Source organism: Natator depressus, chromosome 3 (genome assembly GCF_965152275.1).
Source record: "Natator depressus isolate rNatDep1 chromosome 3, rNatDep2.hap1, whole genome shotgun sequence".
NCBI lineage: Eukaryota > Metazoa > Chordata > Testudines > Cheloniidae > Natator > Natator depressus.
Window position 1 is genome coordinate 110776418 of NC_134236.1, and position 7768 is coordinate 110784185.

Below are 7768 nucleotides of genomic sequence, written 5' to 3' on the forward strand. Positions count from 1 at the left end.
CAAGAAAAGGATATAAATATGCACAACTATAGAAACAGGAGCCACTGGTGTGGATTTACTCTGCATTACTCTGCTAATTCCCCTTTTTTGCCCACTTGGTTCATCTGGGCAACTGGCTGAGTTCCCAATAACAGCCACCAAGGATACCTAGAGAGAGTTTTTGCTCCTTCAATCAACATCAACAATATTCACTGTGCTTTATGTCTATATTCAGCATAAACATTTATATACATACACATATACACATACACACTGTACACACACACAAACGCTTCATATTTTGCAAAAATAGGTAAAATTACCTTTCTTAATGACATATGGCATGTCTTAAATATTCTTCTATTTAAATATTCTCTGCCTAGAGAAGCTCAAGATTTAATCCTTGTTTATTTAGAATCTCTCAATTTTATATACCATATAAAATAATTATATATAATGTGTATATATGCACACAGCATATTTACATATACAGTAGACAATATGCATAGCCTCAACAGGAACTGAACCATTATTTGACTTATATAGCAAAAAGGATTCAGGAATAAAAATCATCTCAAAATATTTGAAAGATTAAAACTAAATTAACAATTAGAGGATCATTTGTTTTCAGATCAAACTTACGCCAGGCCTGCCTTTCAGCCTGCAATTTTGCAGGTGCAATTATATGCACTCACAATATAGGTGGTTTAGATCAGTGGTTCTCAAAGCCGGTCCGCCACTTGTTCAGGGAAAGCCCCTGGCGGGCCGGACGGGTTTGTTTACCTGCCGTGTCCGCAGGTTCAGCCGATTGCGGCTCCGACTGGCCGTGGTTCGCCGCTCCAGGCCAATGGTTTTTTTGCCCCAGTGGAATTACTCCTGTTTTACATTGGTACAAGATCAGAATGAGGTCTAGATAGAAGAAGAGCAGAATAAGGAGTGACAATGACAAACCAGGGACTAGTGCCAGCAGGTGGAAACAGAAACGGCTGAGCAAGTTAGGGGAAGCCATAAACAGCTGATCAGTTTGACACTAAGGGATAGATCCTGGTCTATGCTATGTCCCCCTCAAACTACCACTAGCTGGGATCTGAGATTACCCCGGGCATGGGGGAATCCCTGCATGATGTGGAGCCTCTGATGTTCATCCTGCTTATTTCCGTCTTGGAACAATAATAATTTAGTAACAAATTCTAAGAATGAATCAGGCAAATGATAAACAGTATCCACAGATCTAGTCCTATTAGGGAAGAGATAAGGGAGTTCAGCAGTGAAGCCCTGGATGAAGTAAGTACTACCTTCTCCTAAAAGGGATGATCCTCTCACACAGGAGAGTTGGGGCAGAAGAGGGGCTTTTATACTCAGTTCTAGAACACTAGACTGAGAAACAATCTTGCCCCAATAATGGTTAATCACTGAAAATAATTCTGTGGCTCATGTTGCCAGCCATCACTCTTCCAGTGCAGATTGACAGAGTGATGGAAAACTTAAGTTTCCAGTCTGCTCTGACCTTTAGACCAACGCTGCCTCCAACACTATTAGCCATGTATCATTTAAATTATGTAATTTCATCTCTTTGGGATTCTTAGCATTTTGGACACGAATATAATATTGAATCTACATTTCAGGGAAAACTGTAAACTAGAGGTAAGAACTTATTTATCACTTCTGGCTCTAGCAAGAATTTAATGAACAATAGTATTTGTAATTCCTGATTCTTTGATCCAAATAGTTACCAGAAATGCCATATTTTGATGCAAACTAAACAAATAATAAATACAAAGGCCACTCACAAAAGTTTGTGTCTACACAATACATGAATATTAATCATTTAACCCACTGTGCAAAGGAAGTTCAAACTTTTACATGAAGTCTATTGCTAGGTCTCTAAAAATGCTGCACAGTAATTACAAACCCATCAAGTTTATTCCTGACAGCCCCACATGCGATTATCAGTACCCTATAATTGAACTATTTTAACAAGCACTCCAAAACAAATGCCAGGAGATCCAGTAACAATGAAAGCATGAACTCTGAACTACATAGGAAATATGTGTTTGCTATTTTCAACTGAAAATTGTTTGGAGATGGAATAGGTCAGATTCTCAGATGGTGTAACTTTATCATAGAATCATAGATGATTAGGGATGGAAGAAACCTCAGGAGGTCATCTAGTCCAACCCCCTGCTCAAAGCAGGACCAACCCAAACTAAATCAACCCAGCCAGGGCTTTGTCAAGCTGGGCCTTAAAAACCTCTAAGGATGAAGATTCCACCACCTCCCTAGATAATCCATTCCAGTGCTTCACCACCCTTCTAGTGAAATAGTTTTTCCTAATGTCCAACCTAGACCTCCCCCACTGCAACTTGAAACCATTGCTCCTTATTCTGTCATCTGCCACCACTGAGAACAGCCTAGCTCCATCCTTTTTGGAACCCCCTTCAGGTAGCTGAAGGCTGCTATCAAATCCCCCCCCACTCTTCTCTTCCGCAGACTAAATAAGCCCAGTTCTCTCAGCCTCTCCTCATAAGTCACGTGCTCCAGCCCCCTAATCATTTTTGTTGCCCTCCGCTGGACTCTCTCCAATTTGTCCACATCCTTTCTGTAGTGGGGGCCCCAAAATTGGATGCAATACTCCAGATGTGGTCTCACCAGTGCCGAATAGAGGGGAATAATCACTTCCCTCGATCTGCTGGCAGTGCTCCTACTAATGCAGCCCAATATGCCGTTAGTCTTCTTGGCAACAACGGCACACTGTTGACTCATATCCAGCTTCTCATCCACTGTAATCCCCAAGGCCTTTTCTGCAGAACTGTTGCTTAGCCAGTCAGTCCCAGCCTGTAGCGGTGCATGGGATTCTTCCATCCTAGGTGCAGGACTCAGCACTTGTCCTTGTTGAACCTCATCAGATTTTTTTTTGGCCCACTCCTCCAATTTGTTTAGGTCACTCTGGACCCTATCCCTACCCTCCAGCATATCTACCTCTCCCCACAGCTTAGTGTCATCCGCGAACTTGCTGAGGGTGTGATCCATCCTATCATCCAGATCATTAATGAAGATGTTGAACAAACTGGCCCCAGCACCGACCTCTGGGGCACTCCACCTGATACCGGTTGCCAACTAGATATTGAGTTGTTGATCACTACCTAGCCAGCTTTCTATCCACCTTATAGTCCATTAATCCAATCCATACTTCTTTAACTTGCTGGCAAGAATACTACTGGAGACTGTATCAAAAGCTTTGCTAAAGTCAAGGTATAGTGCATCCACTGCTTTCCCCATATCAACAGAGCCAGTTATCTCATCATAGAAGGCAATCATGTTGGTCAGGCATGACTTTCCCGTGGTGAATCCATGTTGACTGTTCCTGATCACCTTCCTCTCCAAGTGCTTCAAATGGATTCCTCGAGGACCTGCTCCATGATTTTTCTGGGTACTGAGGTGAGGCTGACGGGTCTGTAGTTCTGCAGATTCTCCCTCTTCCCTTTGTTAAAGATGGGCACTACATTTGCCTTTTTCCAATCATCCGGGACCTCTCCTGATTGCCACGAGTTTTCAAAGATAATGGTCAATGTTTCTGCAATCACATCAGCCAACTCCCTCAGCACCCTTGGATGCATTGCATACATCCCCATGGACTTGTGCATGTCCAGCTTTTCTAAATAATCCTTAATCTGTTCTTTCACCACTGAGGGCTGCTCACTTCCTCCCCTTACTGTGCTTCCCACTGCAGCAGTCTGGGAGCTGACCTTGTCTGTGAAGACTGAGGCAAAAAAAGCATTGAGTACTTCAGCTTTTTCCACATTGTCTGTCATTAGGTTGCCTCCCCCATTCATTAAGGGGCCCACACTTTCCCTGATCATCTTGTCCCTAACATACCTGTAGAAACCCTTCTTGTTACCCTTCACATCCCTTGCTAGCTGCAACTCCAATTGTGCTTTGGCCTTCCTGATTACAGCCCTGCATTCTCGAGCAATATTTTTATACTCCTCCCGAGTCATCTGTCCAAGTTTTCACCTCTTGTAAGCTTCCTTTTTGTGTTTAAGATCACCAAGAGTTCTCTGTTAAGCCAAGCTGGTCACCTGCCATATTCGCTATTCTTTCTGCATATCAGGATGGTTTGTTCCTGCACCCCCAATAAGGCTTCTTTAAAATACAGCCAGCTCTCCCGGACTCCTTTCCCCCTCATATTAGCTTCCCAGGGGATCTGGCCCATCGGTTCCCTGAGGGAGTCAAAGTCTTCTTCTCTGAATCCAGGGTCCGTATTCTGCTGCTCTCCTTTCTTCCTTTTGTCAGGATCCTGTACTCGACCATCTCATGATCACTGCTATGATTTACAGCAGCTGAGAAACTGGCAGATCCTCTTCACTAGATGTTATTGCCTTCTTAACATTAGAGATTCAGCACACGTTTTCAAAAGCCAAGTTATCACAGGCAAACAAGATTCATTTAGATCAATATGCCACACCATCGCTGGTCCCAAGTGACTAGGTGCTGCTGCAGACAAAGCAAAATATAACGTCCTACTACGAGAACAAACCATGAGCTACTGGGACAATATTTCAGTATCATCATCACTTCCTCCCTCCCTGGATCCAATTGGGCAACTATCACTCAGACTGGCAAGCACATACCTACATCGTCTTGCTGTGGTCAATGGGACTACTTGGCTTAGTACTTCACTCGACTGTGGAAGGGGTGCAAAACTGGGGCTTTTAGGTCAGCCTTATTTAAAACTCAAGGAAAGAGGATGGGCAAAAAATAAATATATTATCTCTTTGAAAAAAGATTTAACATATCTCAGAAAAAGTCATAATCTATGAAAAAGGAAAGTTCTGCTCATCTCAAGGGAGGCTGATAAAGGTAGCCTTGTAGCTTTTTTCCTCAAGAGAATTTTAAGATTTTGAATACTTTTCCTATAGTTATATTGTGTAACTGTGCATATTGAGCTACACCCATCTATGTAGCGAATTAGTATTTACTCACTGACATTTATCATGAATGCTAAGGTTGAGAAAACCACATCAATTCTAAATACTGCTTTTAGTATCTCCTAACTTTTTGAGTGAGTAGGATGGTTTTTAGGACAAAATTTTACACATATAGTGTTTAAAAAAAAAAAAAGACCAAGTTTGAATCACATCTGTTTGCCTGCTTGAATAAAAGGAAAATGAGAATCCTAGCACTTTCCCTGTTTGAAAGATTTGTCTCAGGTGTTTGTTCAAACAGACACAGATTAGCAAGTGGCTAGACTTCCGAGATGAAGTCATTATAGTGTCTGAAGAAATTTTTCAGTGATTTTAAATATGATTTAAGCTTCTTTTTTCTACATGGATTATTTTTAAGAGTACTTTGAGGATTAAAAGCATGAGAAAGTGATTATGATGTCCATCCTGGAACTTCATTTCTTAGTCATGGACAAGTGGAATCCGATGCACATGTAGCAAAGGTGATTGCTACTTTTGTGCAATAGCATCACCACTTCCCATAATCATTAGTTCCACAATTCCACTACAAGAGTCTGTGGACACATGCTTCTCACACAGAGGCAGAATGATGTTCTGTCTATATGACTAATCATATTTTTACCCTTAGTTTATTTTAGTTTTTGCCCAAAATGGCATCCGCTGGAACAGATTTGATCAAAATGTACTACTATAGTTAAGTCCTTCAGGTGTCATTTTGCATGCAGCTGCTTTAGCACAAAAGCAGAACTGCTTTTCCACGCTGTATAAAATACTATCTGCTGGCAGATTTCTTTAACTGCATGGCTAAATCATGAACATCTTACTTGTCTGTGTGTCAAAAGATCCAGTGTGCATAATACAACCTGAATCTGTAACACTGCCAGGCTTTAGAACTAAGATTAGCCAGCAGAGTTATGATTCTACTTGAATGGACAGATGGAGTTCTTATCAAAAGGATTATTCACATACACAATGGCATAGACACCTCTGGCTAAATGTAGTCATAACAACCCTTTTTAAATGTATCCCTGAATGGAAAGTAAAAGCTCGCAATAAGAGAAGTCTGAAAATATATACCTAGAAAACAGGTTAACTGCATATTTTATCCAACAGCAGCCAAAATTTTCAAACCTGGGAGTAAAATTTTCAAAAGCGAACTGCAGTAGTAGCAAGAGAATTTTTGCTATCATTGAAGGATGGATCCACCAGCATGTCTCTTCTCCCCTCCCATCACACACAATACATAAATGACAGGTTTCAGAGTAACAGCCATGTTAGTCTGTATTCGCAAAAAGAAAAGGAGTACTTGTGGCACCTTAGAGACTAACCAATTTATTTGAGCATAAGCTTTCGTGAGCTACAGCTCACTTCATCGGATGCATCTGATGAAGTAAGCTGTAGCTCACGAAAGCTTATGCTCAAATAAATTGGTTAGTCTCTAAGGTGCCACAAGTACTCCTTTTCTTTTTGCGAATACATAAATGAGGAACCAATGCTCTATCCCAACCCTGTCCATGCCATAAATTCACTGCACTCTTACAAACAATATCTGAATTGGGAAGGTCCTCATCTTGTGGCTAGACTGCTTCATCAGTACTGTCATTACTCTCCTCCTCCATTCGCTCCTCCAGTTGTTTTACCCACCAGTCTATGAGATTAACCAACTCCATAGCAAGCCTGTGAGAACTGACCGGCTCCTTGAAATAGTGACAGGGCACTGATTATCAGAGACCTTTTCAACATCTTTCCCGACTGTAATGCACCATCATGAACATTATTTTCTCTCCGTGCTGCCTAAGTTCACTGGATCCTGCTCTCCACAAGATAAGAGATGCCCCAATACACCTTCTGACTGTGTTTGGAAGAATTAAGTTCAGCCTGAATGCTCTCCTCTTGTCAGAGTAACCAAAGTCCCCACTGGGCCAAACAGCCAGTCACAGCTATCAACAATTTACCCAGCAAAACAGGTAAGACATTTTAAATCTGCCTGTGGCTTCCTGCTAACTTAATCAGGTATGTCCTCTGGAATACCTTATGCACACAGAAAGAGTCCCCAGAGGAAAAACCAAGTGACATCCTCCACAATGTGAGATGTTCAATTGAAAATTTGATTTGCCTAACAAAATAGCCACATATGCCTATATACTGATAGGAACCAAGCCATGAGTCAGACTAGGCAGCTGTGGGTTAAATGATTAATATTCATGTATTGTGTAGACACAAACTTTTTATTTTTAAAGCTATATCCCCATACCAGTCTGTAGCATAGTAAAAAGCCGCTGCGTGGATGGAGCCTTAGTCTTTCATGAATTCTAATATAGTTTTAAAAAAAATTCAAGGGTTTTCCGATTTACATTTTCCCCTCACATTCCTAGTATAAAGCCTACCCCCACTATAATTTTTCCTCACAGCCTAATTGCTCTGCATTGTTGCTACTATTATTTTAAGCAACAGCCTTCTCCATATGCCCAAAAACTTTAGCCATAGGCCCAGGAGACTAGATATTGAACAGTGTTCTTCATGACCATGAGGAGCATTACAACCAATAAAATATAACCTTTTTGTCAGTTTAATTTTTCCTTACTACTACTTCCACTTGGAGCTTTTTGAATGAGTTATAAGGATAACTGATAGAACTAGATTAATCAAAAGCCACTATCTTTAATTGTGGAGGAAAACCTACATAACAGCATCTGTCAGCTTCAAAAACAAAACATCAAAGTTGATCATTGTTTTAATTATGTGGAAATCAACACATATTGAGACGGAATTTACATTCTTCAGGAGCATAAAGTGAATTTGGGTTTAGAGATTAAGTGTATTTA

General features: G+C 40.9%; 1 protein-coding gene across 1 annotated transcript in view; it reads right to left on the reverse strand.

The window, feature by feature from the left end:
* The window catches only part of EPM2A (EPM2A glucan phosphatase, laforin), a 92157-nt gene that overhangs the window by 64041 nt on the left and 20348 nt on the right, over window positions 1-7768 (reverse strand). The gene's annotated exons all lie outside the window — the stretch shown is intronic.